Here is a 15868-nt window from a genome sequence, read left to right on the forward strand (position 1 = left end):
ATTAGAGATGCCCACATTCTCCCACCAGATGCTGGACAGAAATGCTAATGTAGGCCTTATGTATACATGAGATCCAGCCCACAAGTCTTTCTCTGCTTACTGTCACTGAATGGAAACATTGATTTGTGAAGCTTAACCCTGTCCAGGAGAGCTTTGTGCACCTTAAACTGATGAGCAAGCAAATCTCTACTAAACACAACAATAAGATCGTCAGTGGCCAGCTTCTCACACTCTTCAACTTTTTTGGCACAGGCACAAATGTAAGAGGTTTCCCCTTCATGAGAATGAAACTTTGTATCATCCAATTTCTTCAAAGCATATTCCATGTCTTCCCTGCGACTAAACTCCACAATCCCAATTCCATCCTTATGTACATAAGCATAACAGACATCTCCAGCTTCTCTCATTTATTCTTTCAGATCTTGCCAACTCCCCAGTGGGGAAAGCCCTGAGACAAGGATTCCGTATTCAGTTCGCTGTGATGGGGTTCTGTTCCTCCCACAGAGTCCCCCATATCCACCCCCCGATCTTTGGTTTGACCTGGGAAACTCCACAATTATCTGACAAAAACAGAAGTTTTATCCATTTTCTCCAAACACGGTGTCCTCTGCATCCCGTGGATCCTGGAAGCTGATGAAGGCAAACCGTACGGTGCCGCTTCCCCTGCGATTCTTCAGTTTGATGGTACAGATCTGCTCTTGGTAAAGGAACAACTCCTCCAGCTCCTTCTCCCGTACATTGGCTGGTAAATTGCCTATACAAATGTGCCCATCTCCAGAGCACTGGCCCCCTGCCAGGAAGATGGTCACTTGGCAGTCTGGTAAATGTTATTCTGGGGGGAGGCAATAACTGGGCTAACCAGGCTGATGGAAGACATAGTGTCCCGGTTTCCTAGGGCCTCCTCTGTGATGTAATTTTCTTCACCCAGTTCACGTTCAATCATGGTAACAGGCATTGTATTTTGTGCATTACTCACCACTGGCACTCTCCATGTTAAGATCACTCTATTCCCTCTCTGTTGACACAGTGGGAGCTGATTCTTGGCTTTGGTTACAACATTGGCCCAGTGACACACCAACCCTGCTCCTACGTTGTTTCCCAGCAACACATCTACTGGTAGGTGCTGAACTACTTCTACATCTACCATTCCATGACTATGACAACAGTCTAAATGTAGTCGGGCTCTCCAAATGTTCAGAGATTCTCCTCCAGCTACGTTGACTAACGTGGCTGGTGGGAACAATACATTGGCACACTACTGAATGTTCTTTGATCAATGTGACCAAGGCTTTGAAGTCACAGAGCCCCACAGCCTCCATGCCCTCTACCCAGACCGATTGCAGATGCTGGATCATGGTTGCTGAGGTGTCCAATTTAGTCCAGTACACTTGTCCTTGTATCACTTATGCCTCTTCCAGTTGGGGACATGGATGATGTGGGTTAGAACGTTCCCGGCATTCCATGCGTCCAGAGTTATGGCATCTCATACCTCCTTGCCCCGACAAGATTCATACTTAGTGGCTTGGTACACTTTGTGAAGTCCAAAATCCCCAAAGTTCCTCCTCTCGCCAGTTCATGGGTCTCACTGGCCTCCCTGTAAGCCCCTGTTCCCAACTCGCTGGGGCTGTCCTTTCACGTAGCCTGGGTGGATTGGCAGTCCAGTCATCAGCCAATATTGCAGCCTAATCCAGACTGAGTGGCTTTCTATTTGCCACCCATTCTTTTAAGTCACCTAGGAGCTTAGACATAAATTGTTCCAGTATGAATATATCCAAGACATGTTCTGCTTCCTGTGCTCCAGTTCTTCTATCCACTGAGTGCATGCTGTACATAAAATGTTGCCAAACACCTGTGGCGTAGACTGAAAATGTCCATGGAATAACCTAAAAGGTCCCTGGTTTAACCCTATCTGATCACTACCTAGCTGTGGAGGTTGGCACCCTAAAGAGAACGAGTATTTGGCGCCCCCACTCAGCGACAAATTGCCCAATCTCTCCTTGTTATTCCCTGTACTACGCAGGTGGGAAAACATATAGGTTGAAGATAAGAGATGAAGTTTAAATATGGTAATAATTATAATGCAGCGATATGTTAGGGATAATCTTTCTTATATGACCAGGAAATAGAAAAGACCTTAAGGAATACCAACGGCGATATAGTACTTAAAAGTTTGCAAATTCATTGTGTCCCTATAGTATCCAACACCACAGGTGTAATATCCTTTTGGAGTAAAATATTCCTTTCCATGGGAAAAAAGGGCATATATTTATGCAATCAATTCAAGGCCCAAATACAGAAGGAGGTATAACCTAATTTTCAAAGATACAGACAGATAAGGTATAAACAACCAATGGAAAGAAATAAATTAAAGAGACTTATCCCATGTAGGATTATCCCCAACATATCGCTGCATTATAATTATTACCATATCTGTACTTCAACTCTTATCTTCAACCTATATGTTTTCCTACCTGTGTAGTACAAGGAATAACAAGGAGAGATTGGGAGAGTCATCGCTGAATGGGAGCGCCAAATAATTGTTCTGCCAACATCCACAGCTAGGTAGTGATCAGATAGGGTTAAACCAGGGACCTTTTAGGCTTTTTTTACACTTACCGTGATTTTAGCGGCCTGTTTTTGCGGACCTTTTTTGCGGGCCGTATCGCCGTAAATTTCCCCGTCGTCTGCAAAAACGGGCAGCAAAAATCTTGTGGATCACCGTTTTTCTGGATTAGAATAGTAGCAAAAAAGTAGGGACAAAAAAAACGTTGATCCGCAAAACTGGATTTCACGGTGTGCCACAAAAAACAAGCTTCCGTTATTTTTGTGGCCTCATTGATTTTCAATGGGGCCAGAGTCTGTAAACAGTGAAATATATCGAGCAAGCTTGATATTTTTTCACGGCCATAAATACGGGCCTTACAGCATATGGCGCACCTACGAATTTTTGCAGCCCGTTTTTGCAGCCCCATAAAAATGCACCGGGGCCGCAAAAATGGGCAGAAAAAACACGGCAACTGTAAAACCTGCCTTAGGTTATTCCATGGACATTATCAGTCTATGAATCTATTAGTATTTTTTACCTATTTTGTGTATTTCAACACTATTGATTAGTCTTATGCACTGGGTGGTGTGTTTTGGCACTAACTAATAAAATATACACATTTTAAGGGATTGTATGTGTCACAAAGTTATAATCTTTCCCTAGTCTTTGGCCTTTTTTTGCAAAAAAAAACCCTGTTCCATGTACGCACCAGGCTTGTCAGTCTCTCGAATCTTCGTCTGGTAGGTTTCAGGCAAGATGGTATACCTCAATAGTAATGCCTTGTGAATAGTATAGTAACATTTCTGATCCCTAGAAGAAAAGTTATTAAAAGCTTCTGTTGCTTTTCCGGTCAGGCCAATGCTCAAAAATCTGGACCAGTTATCAGATAACGGTAGATGTTCATCAATATCAGAGGTGTCTTCATTGAACTGTGGTATGTCCCAGGACCTTAAAGATACTGGCCCCTCTCTGCTGTTATCCACTCTCATCAGCGCTGGGGCGAGTGGGGGTTTCGCTACATGCACTCTCAGATATTTGCTTAACACTCCTGTCTGCTCTATCTCCGTGGCTCACTCTCCTAGTCTCAGCTCAGTTGGTCGATTCTCTGCCATTTGGATGACAGTCCTATGCTGTCGTACCTCCACAGAGATGCTCTCCTCCACGTCTAAACTGACCTCTCCCCGTGGGTGTTCATGATCCTAGTTGGCCAAGCATTCTATTAGGGTCGCCCGATTATCCTTCAGCAACCACTCTAGCTCGCTCCCAGAGCAAAGGGCACTAAGCGTCTCCCTCTTAAGCCTCTTGTAGATGGAGTCTGCCATCTCTTCTGCCAAGTCTTCGCACAGTAACTTTCCCTGGTATGCTGTCCAGAGATAGGTGATCCCACTTCTAACACCAATTGTGAAGATCTTAGGTTGTGGGTTGTAATAATCATCTAGGCATGTTAACAATGCAACAATTTTTATTCCTTACATCCATGGTCTTACAGCAATTCTTGGCAGATGATCACAATGTAATGTCCTGTTGTGAACTCTATTTTTGGGCTCCCTCTAGTGGTCACAAGCGGTACTGGGTAGTGTTGTCTTTCTGCAGGTTGCTTCATCAGCTGGTTCGTTATCCTTGGTTGGTTTCCTATTTAGCCCACCTGGATACTCAGTCCCTTGCCTGCTATCAATGTATTCAGTGCTCTTCAGATTCCTTGTGATTACCTTGCTCCCAGCCTCTCCAAGACAAGCTAAGTTTTTGTCCGTTCATTTTTTGATTATCAGCATTCATCATGTTTCTTGTCCAGCTTGCTAGGATGTGATTTCCTCGCTTGCTGGTTGCTCTAGGGGACTGAGTTTCTCCCCCCACACCGTTAGTTGGTGCGGGGGTTCTTGAATCTCAGTGTGGATATTTTGTAAGGGTTTTTTACTGACCGCACAGACCCCTTACTATTTTCTGCTATCTAGTATTAGTGGGCCTCATTTGCTGAATCTGTTTTCACCCCTGTGTATGTGCCTTCCTCTTACCTCCCCGTTATTATTTGTTGGGGGCTTCTATATCTTTGGGAATTATTTCTCTGGAGGCAAGAGAGGTCTTTCTTTCTCTCCAGGGGTAGTTAGTTCCTCAGGCTGGCTCGAGACGTCTAGGAATTTTTTAGGCACGTTCACCGGCTACTTCTAGTGTGTTTGGATAGGTTCAGATTTGCAGTCAGTTCAGTTTGCCACCTCCCTAGAGCTTGTCCTATGTTTGTTACTTAGCTGGAGTAATTCGTGATCCTCAACCACTAAGGATCATAACAGTATAGCAGGCTCAAAGTGTTTACTGCATCGCTGAAGTGGGATTAAAAGAAGACCTGAGTACTTTTTTTTTTTTTTTGTGTGTGCTGCAGTCTGTCTAGCTTCTTTTCATCCCCTTGAACTCTGAGTGGATTTGAGCTCAGCTGCAGACATGGATGTTCAGACTCTGACTTCTAGTGTGGATCATCTTGCTGCACGGGTACAAAGTATTCAGGATTTTGTTATTCATAGCCCTATGTCAGAACCAAAGATACCCATTCCTGAGTTGTTTTCTGGAGATAGATCTAGGTTTCAGAATTTTAAGAATAATTGTAAGTTATTTCTATCTCTGAGACCTCGTTCCTCTGGTGATTCCGCTCAGCAAGTAAAAATTGTTATCTCCTTGTTGCGTGGCGACCCTCAGGATTGGGCCTTCTCTCTGGCGCCAGGAGATCCTGCATTGCTTAATGTGGATGCGTTTTTTCTGGCTCTTGGACTGCTTTATGAGGAGCCTAATCTTGAGAATCAGGCAGAAAAAGCGTTGCTGGCCCTCTCTCAAGGGCAGGATGAAGCAGAGGTGTATTGTCAAAAATTTCGGAAATGGTCAGTGCTTACTCAATGGAATGAGTGTGCTCTGGCTGCAAATTTCAGAGAAGGTCTTTCTGAAGCCATTAAGGATGTTATGGTGGGGTTCCCCACCCCTACAAGTCTGAGTGATTCTATGGCTTTAGCCATTCAGGTTGATCGGCGTTTGTGGGAGCGCAAATCTGCTCATCCTTTGGCGGTATTTTCTGAACAGAGACCTGAGTCTATGCAATGTGATCGAACTCTGACCAGAATTGAGCGACAAAGTCATAGACGTCAAAATGGGTTGTGCTTTTACTGTGGTGATTCTGCTCATGTTATCTCAGCATGCTCTAAACGCTTAAAAAAGGTCGCTAAACCTGTCACCATTGGTACTATACAGCCTAAATTTATTTTGTCTGTTACTTTGATTTGTTCTTTGTCGTCCTACTCGGTTACGGCCTTTGTGGATTCGGGTGCTGCCCTGAATCTGATGGATTTGTCGTTTGCCAGGCGCTGTGGTTTTGTCCTGGAGCCTTTGGAATTTCCTATTCCTCTGAGGGGAATTGATGCTACGCCATTGGCTGAGAATAAACCTCAGTATTGGACGCAAATGACCATGTGCATGACTCCCGTTCATCAGGAGGTGATTCGCTTTCTTGTTTTGCATAATTTACATGATGTTGTCGTTTTGGGTCTGCCATGGCTGCAGGCTCATAATCCAGTTTTAGATTGGAAAGTTATGTCTGTGTCTAGTTGGGGTTGTCAGGGAATTCATGGCGATATTCCATTGGTGTCTATTGCTTCTTCCACTCCTTCTGAGGTCCCTGAGTTTTTGTCTGACTACCGGGATGTATTTGATGAGCCCAGTTCCAGTGCCCTGCCCCCTCATAGGGATTGTGACTGTGCTATAAATTTAATTCCTGGTAGTAAATTCCCTAAGGGACGACTTTTTAATTTGTCTACACCAGAGCATGCCGCGATGCGGAGTTATATAAAGGAGTCTTTGGAGAAGGGACATATTCGCCCATCCTCTTCCCCTCTTGGTGCAGGATTTTTTTTTTTGTGGCCAAGAAGGACGGTTCTCTGAGACCATGTATAGATTATCGCCTTCTGAATAAAATCACAGTCAAATTTCAGTATCCTTTGCCACTATTGCCTGATTTGTTTGCTCGGATTAAGGGTGCCAGTTGGTTCACCAAGATAAATCTCCGTGGTGCGTATAATCTTGTGCGCATTAAGCAGGGAGATGAATGGAAAACAGCATTTAATACGCCCGAAGGCCATTTTGAGTACTTGGTGATGCCTTTTGGACTCTCTAATGCTCCTTCTGTGTTTCAGTCCTTCATGCATGACATTTTCCGAGAATATCTGGATAAATTTATGATTGTTTATCTGGATGACATTTTGGTCTTTTCTGATGATTGGGAGTCCCATGTGAAGCAGGTCAGGATGGTGTTTCAGGTCCTGCGTGCTAATGCTTTATTTATGAAGGGCTCAAAATGCCTCTTCGGAGTACAGAAGGTCTCCTTTTTGGGTTTTATTTTTTCTCCTTCTACTGTGGAGATGGACCCAGTCAAGGTCCAGGCTATTCATGACTGGACTCAGCCCACGTCTGTTAAGAGTCTTCAGAAGTTCTTGGGTTTTGCTAATTTTTACCGTTGTTTCATCGCTAATTTTTCTAGCGTGGTTAAACCTTTGACGGATTTGACCAAGAAGGGCTCTGATGTGACTAATTGGTCTCCTGCGGCCGTGGAGGCCTTTCGGGAGCTTAAGCACCGGTTTTCTTCAGCTCCAGTCTTATGTCAGCCAGATGTCTCTCTCCCCTTCCAGGTCGAGGTTGATGCTTCCGAGATTGGAGCAGGGGCTGTTTTGTCGCAGAGAAGCTCTGAGGGCTCTGTGATGAAGCCGTGTGCTTTCTTTTCAAGAAAGTTTTCGCCTGCCGAGCGAAATTATGATGTTGGTAATCGGGAGTTGTTGGCTATGAAGTGGGCATTTGAGGAGTGGCGACATTGGCTCAAAGGAGCTAAACATCGTGTGGTGGTCCTGACTGATCACAAAAATCTGATTTACCTCGAGTCTGCCAAGCGCCTGAATCCTAGACAGGCTCGTTGGTCGTTGTTTTTCTCCCGTTTCAACTTCGTGGTCTCATACCTGCCTGGTTCGAAGAACGTGAAAGCTGATGCACTTTCTAGGAGTTTTGTGCCTGACTCTCCGGGAGTTTCTGAGCTGGCTGGTATTCTCAGAGAGGGAGTGATTTTGTCTGCCATTTCTCCAGATTTGCGACGAGTGCTGCAGAAATTTCAGGCGGATAGACCTGACCGTTGTCCACCAGAGAGACTGTTTGTCCCGGATAGATGGACCAGCAGAGTTATTTCCGAGGTTCATTCTTCGGTGTTGGCGGGTCATCCTGGGATTTTTGGTACCAGAGATTTGGTGGCTAGGTCCTTCTGGTGGCCTTCCTTGTCGCGGGATGTGCGTTCCTTTGTGCAGTCTTGTGGGATTTGTGCTCGGGCTAAGCCTTGCTGTTCTCGTGCCAGCGGTTTGCTTTTGCCTTTGCCTGTCCCGAAGAGGCCTTGGACGCACATTTCCATGGATTTTATTTCGGATCTGCCAGTATCTCAGAAAATGTCTGTCATCTGGGTGGTGTGTGATCGTTTTTCCAAGATGGTTCATTTGGTGCCCTTGCCTAAGCTGCCTTCCTCCTCCGATTTGGTTCCTCTATTTTTTCAGAATGTGGTTCGCTTGCACGGCATTCCTGAAAATATTGTGTCTGATAGAGGATCCCAGTTTGTGTCCAGGTTTTGGCAAACTTTTTGTGCTAAGATGGGCATTGATTTGTCTTTTTCGTCGGCCTTCCATCCTCAGACTAATGGCCAAACCGAGCGAACTAATCAGACGTTGGAGACTTATTTGAGATGTTTTGTTTCTGCTGATCAGGATGATTGGGTGACTTTTTTGCCATTGGCCGAGTTTGCCCTTAATAATCGGGCTAGTTCTGCTACCTTGGTTTCGCCTTTTTTCTGCAATTCTGGTTTCCATCCTCGTTTTTCCTCGGGTCAGGTTGAGTCTTCTGACTGTCCTGGGGTGGATTCTGTGGTGGATAGGTTGCAGCAGATTTGGAGCCATGTGGTGGACAATCTGAAATTGTCACAGGAGAGGGCTCAGCGCTTTGCCAACCGCCGCCGCGGTGTGGGTCCCCGACTTCGTGTTGGGGATTTGGTGTGGCTGTCTTCTCGGTATGTTCCTATGAAGGTCTCATCTCCTAAGTTTAAGCCTCGCTTCATCGGTCCTTATAAGATCTTGGAAATCCTTAACCCGGTGTCTTTTCGTTTGGATCTCCCGGCATCGTTTGCCATCCATAATGTATTCCATAGGTCTTTGTTGCGGAGGTATGTGGTACCTGTGGTTCCTTCTGTTGAGCCTCCTGCTCCGGTGCTGGTCGAGGGCGAATTGGAGTACGTGGTGGAGAAGATTTTAGATTCTCGTATCTCTAGACGGAGACTTCAGTATCTGGTTAAGTGGAAGGGCTATGGTCAGGAGGATAATTCCTGGGTTGTCGCCTCTGATGTTCATGCGGCCGATTTGGTTCGCGCCTTCCACGCAGCTCGTCCTGATCGCCCTGGGGGTCGTGATGAGGGTTCGGTGACCCCTCCTCAAGGGGGGGTACTGTTGTGAACTCTATTTTTGGGCTCCCTCTAGTGGTCACAAGCGGTACTGGGTAGTGTTGTCTTTCTGCAGGTTGCTTCATCAGCTGGTTCGTTATCCTTGGTTGGTTTCCTATTTAGCCCACCTGGATACTCAGTCCCTTGCCTGCTATCAATGTATTCAGTGCTCTTCAGATTCCTTGTGATTACCTTGCTCCCAGCCTCTCCAAGACAAGCTAAGTTTTTGCCCGTTCATTTTTTGATTATCAGCATTCATCATGTTTCTTGTCCAGCTTGCTAGAATGTGATTTCCTCGCTTGCTGGTTGCTCTAGGGGACTGAGTTTCTCCCCCCACACCGTTAGTTGGTGCGGGGGTTCTTGAATCTCAGTGTGGATATTTTGTAAGGGTTTTTTACTGACCGCACAGACCCCTTACTATTTTCTGCTATCTAGTATTAGTGGGCCTCATTTGCTGAATCTGTTTTCACCCCTGTGTATGTGCCTTCCTCTTACCTCCCCGTTATTATTTGTTGGGGGCTTCTATATCTTTGGGAATTATTTCTCTGGAGGCAAGAGAGGTCTTTCTTTCTCTCCAGGGGTAGTTAGTTCCTCAGGCTGGCTCGAGACGTCTAGGAATTTTTTAGGCACGTTCACCGGCTACTTCTAGTGTGTTTGGATAGGTTCAGATTTGCGGTCAGTTCAGTTTGCCACCTCCCTAGAGCTTGTCCTATGTTTGTTACTTAGCTGGAGTAATTTGTGATCCTCAACCACTAAGGATCATAACAATGTCCCAAGTCCACAAGATCCCATCCTGGGGCCTATAGTTCCACTGCCCCATACCAGGTGAAACCCACAGTCTCCCAACTTTTGGTTTTGCCATATCTTTTGTATCTCCCACCAGTATAGTCTTTAGTCCCAGTCCATGCCACATACCATGACCGTAGCACATGTCTACTGCTCCAGTTGGCAACAGTCCTTAAGATAGTTCCTCACATCCAGACAACATATATCACGACCGTAGCACATGTATCAAGTACCAGCTGGCAACCCATCTCCAATCTCCATAGGCAATCAATACAGGGGCACCTGGACTCAACCAACAGATCCTTGCTCCTCAGCGTAACTGCACCAACTGCCTCACTAAACATGTGGCTTATTTTTCTCCTTCTCCTGAGATCAACCCCCTGGCTGTGCAGAATTGTTCACACCCACCCCTTAAACATTTTCTTTTAGCTAAAAGAATGAATAATATTCCAGAAGTCCCATCTACAGTCTGTCTGCAGAGTTGTGTATTAGAGATGTCCCCTGCAGAGAGGAACAAAGACACACAGGCCTCCACCAGATGCAGGACAGAAATGCTAATGTTGGCCTTATGTATACATGAGATCCAGCCCACATGTCTTCCTCTGCTTACTGTCACTGAATGGAAACATAATAAAAAACATAAGAATAAGATTGATGTACCAGTGCTCCTTGCTTGAAAAAGTCTATGGCCAGCTCCTCACACCAGCTTTCTGGCACTAGGCACTATATTGCAACCCAAAATCCTTTGGTAATTCTCAGATTTTATGATGCCTTGCACACAGTCACGCGTCTCTGCGCTAAAGGCAGCAAAACATCCCAAAAACATTTTTGAACCTCCACCATATTTGACTGTAGTTACCGTGTTCTTTGTTTTTGTAGGCCTCATTCTATTTTCCGTAAACAGTAGAATGATGTGCTTTACCAAAAAGCTCTATCTTGGTCTCTTCTGTCCACAAGATACTTTTACGGCAAGATTTTGGCTTACTTACATACATTTTGGCAAATTGTAGTCTAGCCTTTTTATGTCTCTATGTCAGCAGTGTGGTCCTTTTGGGTCACCTTTCATAGTGTATCATCGTATTAAAATGTTGATGGATAATTTGCGCTGATGCTGATGCATCCTGAAACTGCAAGACAGCTTGAATTTCTTTGGAACTTGATTGGTGCTGCTTATCCACAATCCTGCATTGCAACCTTTCATCAACTTTTCTCTGCCGTCCACATCCAGGGGGATTATCTACAGTGCCGTGGGATGTAAAAGTCTTGATTTTGTTGTGCACTGTGAACAAATGAACAATATGAGATGGAGATGGACTTGTAACCTTGAGATTGTTGATATATTTCAACAATTTTGGTTCTCAATTCTTTACAGTTCTCTTCTCTTTCTGTTCTCCATGCTTAGTTTGGCACACACAGATACACAATGCAAAGATTGAGTCAACCTCCCCTTTTTATCTGGTTTCAGGTGTGATTTTCATATCACCCACCCCTGTTACTTGCCAGAGGTGAGTTTGAACGAGCATCACATGCTTGAAACAAAGTTGTTCAGACACAATTTTGAAAAGGTGCCAACAATTTTGTCCTGCCCAATTTTGGGTTTTTGTGTGAAATTATGTCCAATTTTTATTTATTTTTGTCTGCTGTTCTGATACACACAAAGGAAATAAACATGGGTGTAATAAAACGTGTAATTGCAATAACTTTCTGGAAGAAATATTTCAATTTCTAGAACAATTTCAAGGGTGCCAACACTTTCGGCCATGACTGTGTGATAGTCTTCATATATCTACCATATATGCAATTATATGTATTGATATTTTGAAAAAAAAAATGAAAAAACATCACATGAATGTTATTGCACATGTAGAAATGTTTCCGCTCACTTGATTTTTATTTGTTTTTTCTAAGGTAAGTCTCATGAAATCCAGATGAAAAATTAATGAGTGAACAAGGCACTGACATGCTTTCCAATAATTGTTTTAGCTTCAGTAAATGTAATTCAATATATTTTTACATGCAGAAAGTTTTTGCTGAAATGTTTGTGACTGAAAATCAGAAATGGATTTCTGCAAACCTTATTCTGCCACTGGTGAATATAGCCTAACAGTTTAAAGAAAATAGGTAATGCTATCCTCCCACTAATTTTACTTTAGTAGAACACCCTTTGAGAAAGTATAATAAAGTTGAGCAGTTTTACACCCATGTTAAAATGATGCCTGGGGTGAAGAAATCCGTCTTGTGGTTCTTGTGTAATCAGTGTTAGAAGTTTTCAGTTAATGAGATGCCCGTGCTCCATGGTGGGACTGTAGGCCGTGTATTATCTTACTGCTCTAGCCAGAGAAACACTGTCTGTATGATGAGGAACATGTTTGTGCTTCGAGCAGCCTGTGGTTCGGTCTTTCCTTGGTTTCTCTGGCTTAGAGCAGGAAGATAAGACTCTGCCTACAGTCCGGCCCCAGAGCATGGGAATCTCATTAACTAAAAACTTCCAACACTGATTACACAAGAACTGCAAGACAAATTTCTTCACCCCAGGTATCATTTTAACCAGTATGACAGCAGAAACATGACAATGTCTGTAGTTTACATAGCAAAATCCTGCTGACAGGTTCAGTTTAACCCCTTTCTGACCTCGGAAGGGATAGTACGTCCAAGGTCAGAACCCCCGCTTTGATGCGGGCTTCGGCGGTGAGCCCGCATCAAAGCCAGGACATGTCAGCTGTTTTGTACAGCTGATACGTGCCTGCAATAGCGCCGGGTGGAATCGCAATTCACCCGCCCCTATTAACTAGTTAAATGCTATTGTCAAACGATGACAGCAGCATTTAATTAGCGCTTCCGGCCATTGGGCCGGAAATGAGCGCATCGCTGACCCCCAATCACGTGCCGGCATAACAACCTGTGGTCGGCGCTCATAGCAAGCCTGTAATTCTACTATATAGGAGCGATCTGAGCTTCGCTCCTATGTAGAAGAGCCGATCGAGTTTTGCCGGCTTCTAGCCTCCCATGGAGGCTATTGAAGCATGGCAAAAGTAAAAAAAAAATGTTTTAAAAAATATGAAAAAAATTAAAAAGTTTAAATCACCCCCCCTTTTGCCCCATTCAAAATAAAACAATAAAAATAAAATCAAGCCTACACATATTTTGTATAAATATGTGTAAAAAATGGATGAACCTGATCGCTAAACAGCGTAGTGAGAAAAAAATTTGAAACGCCGCCACGACATTGCATTAAAACGACAACGATCAAAAGAACATATCTGCACCAAAATGATATAATTAAAAACGTCCGCTCGACATGCAAAAAATAAGCCCTCACCCGACCCCAGATCATGAAAAATGGAGACACTACGGGTATCGGAAAATGGAGCAATTGGAATTCTTTTTTACCACTTAGATAAAAAATAACCTAGATATGTTTGGTGTCTATGAACTCATAATGACCTCGATAATCATAATGTCAAGTCAGTTTTAGCATTTAGTGAACCTAGCAAAAAAGCCAAACAAAAAAACAAGTGTGGGATTGCACTTTTTTTGCAATTTCACCGCACTTGGAATTTTTTTTCCCATTTTCTAGTACACGACATGCTAAAACCAATGAAGTAGTTCAAAAGTACAACTTGTCCCGCAAAAAACAAGCCCTAACATGGCCATATTGACAGAAAATTAAAAAAGTTATGGCTCTGGGAAGGAGGAAAGCGAAAAACGAAAACGCAAAACCAAAAAAACTGGGGTCATGAAGGGGTTAAAGAAGACCTTACACCAAACTGTACATGTTTAATTAGACACGTCATGTTTGTTTGTTGTGCTCTCCATGCATGTGTTGTGACTGTGACACAGCCCAGCTGATTATCGGGAGCGCTCCGAGTATCTGGGTTCCCGATGCAGCTATTCAGTAAGTGCTATAGCTATTCGGATAAGGAGTTATCTGAAGCTACTCGCTCCTCCCTAATTATTGCATTAAATAGAAAACATTTAGGATTAAATTAAATGTTAGTTTTGGACCACCCTTTTAAGACCCCCCCCAAACCACATTAGAATAGTGTAAGCCAAGCACAAAAATATCGACAGGTTTGGCTGACAGTGTATTGTGTATATGCATGTAGAAAAGCTGCGGAGACACCATCACGTGTTTCTCAACGCAAGCAATGAATAGCCTGGTCTTTCACCGGGAAGGAACAACCATGGGAAGGGCAGCATCCAATAAAGGAAAACCACCTATGCCAAAACATGGTATCCATCCACAGACAGCTGTTTCGGGGTATATGCACCCTCATTTGGCAGTGTTCTGGATCACTGCACTGAGAAACACGTGATGGTGTCTCCGCGGTGTTGGATGTTTTGATCTCCCCGAGGTCATTCATCCTTATGTTTATAGTGTACTGTGTATGTGGGCCCTCCCTGGATAGAGAATTGTTAGGGGACTTATGATCAAGTATGTTTGATTTTGACTGCTGAGCTGATCCTTTTGTTCTCCCTGAGATAAGTCACAGCTAGACAGGTGTTGCAGCTGCTCACTCATAGAGAACATGAGCACTCGACAGAGTGAGCACTCCTGTGTATGGGAGAGATGTTGCCGATCGCTCCCTGCATTTGTCTTACAGTCATCAGATGTGTATGTTGGGCTTTTGGGTAAGGCCTTATTCACATATGTACTTATAATGGCCCATTTTCCATCTTTTTGCATTCTATGGGAGTATTCTACTCATTTCGTAATTTGTGGTTCACATTCACTAAAACAGAGGAAATGGACTTAAACGTCTCTTGACAGCTAGTGCGGGAATTTTTTCTTTTCTGGACCCATTTATTTGAACGGGCAAGTTTGGTTTGCAAATTAGATCTGAGTCCTTTTCTTTTATGTAAGCCATATTTCGGTCAAAAAGACTGACTTGTGAAAAGCCCCGTAGATCATAATACATCTGAGTCCAGATTGATAAAATCCATCCGCTACTCCGCTGCAGTTATTTATAAGCGGATGAGGTTTTCATAAGCCCATCCTCATATAGTGGGAAGAATCCACATGTAAATCACATCATACTTTGGATTTTCAGCTCCACAACACAACCCTAAATAGAAAAGTGCTCAAAAATATTATACTGCAACAAGAGAAACTTTATATCCTTTCTAGAACGGAAATGCATTGGTCTACAGTAGCTTTTGTGTGCAGGAGAAAACTCTAAAATCTGTTCCGTACTTACTAGGTCCTGCTCACATCTGCAGCTGCCGCTTAAATAACCTGGAGACATTTCAATACAAACAGATAATACAAGTGACTAAGAGGATAAGCTAGAGGTTTATCAGCCTGTGCTTGACATCCCTGTTGAGTACAGTACAAATCAAAGTTCCTGAGATATACCAGTAGCCGGCTTTGATTGCCTCATGAATCTCCAGGGCATCGGTCTTCCATGGCTGTATCAGCAGATATATTTTACAAACAGGTTTTTTATTGCTGATTTTCTTTTTTATTAAACACTCAGAAAAACACACAATTTTGAAAAGTTGCATAACACAAAATGCTCATGCCAAGTTTCAAGTGGCAAAATAATTCAATACAGTTTTGAGGTTTATTTTTAGGTCATGTGCGGATCAACTCATCTGCACTAAAATGCAAGGGAACTAATAAATACTTAAATGCTTAATAAAGAATTATGAAGATGGGCAAGAAATAATAAACTGGACAAGTATATAAAAATCTGGGGCAAATGAGAAGAGCTATGTAACTAAGATATAACACCTGTACTCACCTCCGGTGTTGTTGCAGCGGTGTCGGCACTGGCTCTCCCAAGCAACAATAGCCCTGCAGCCAGTCAGCGGCGCTTCAATGTCCCCTCCTTCGGAGAAATACGACATCTGGAGAAAGTTAGATATCTGCAGAGGTACACACCATATAGTTGTTTTTATTATACTTGGTGGAAACAGAGAGATGACAACCCCTTTAAATTATTTTTTTCTAGACACTACTAGTGATGAGCGAGTATGCTCGTTACTCGAGTTTCTCCGAGTATGCTTGGGTTGTCTCCGAGTATTTCGGTATGCTCGGAGATTTA

At 43.6% G+C, this 15868-nt stretch overlaps 1 pseudogene; it reads right to left on the reverse strand.

Annotated features, from left to right (window-relative positions):
• Positions 1-56: 56 nt before the first annotated feature.
• Positions 57-3534, reverse strand: LOC143786242 (serine/arginine-rich splicing factor 9 pseudogene; annotated as a pseudogene).
• Between the last annotated feature and the right edge of the window lie 12334 nt (positions 3535-15868).

This window comes from Ranitomeya variabilis, chromosome 7 (assembly GCF_051348905.1).
Source record: "Ranitomeya variabilis isolate aRanVar5 chromosome 7, aRanVar5.hap1, whole genome shotgun sequence".
Classification (NCBI taxonomy): Eukaryota; Metazoa; Chordata; class Amphibia; order Anura; family Dendrobatidae; genus Ranitomeya; species Ranitomeya variabilis.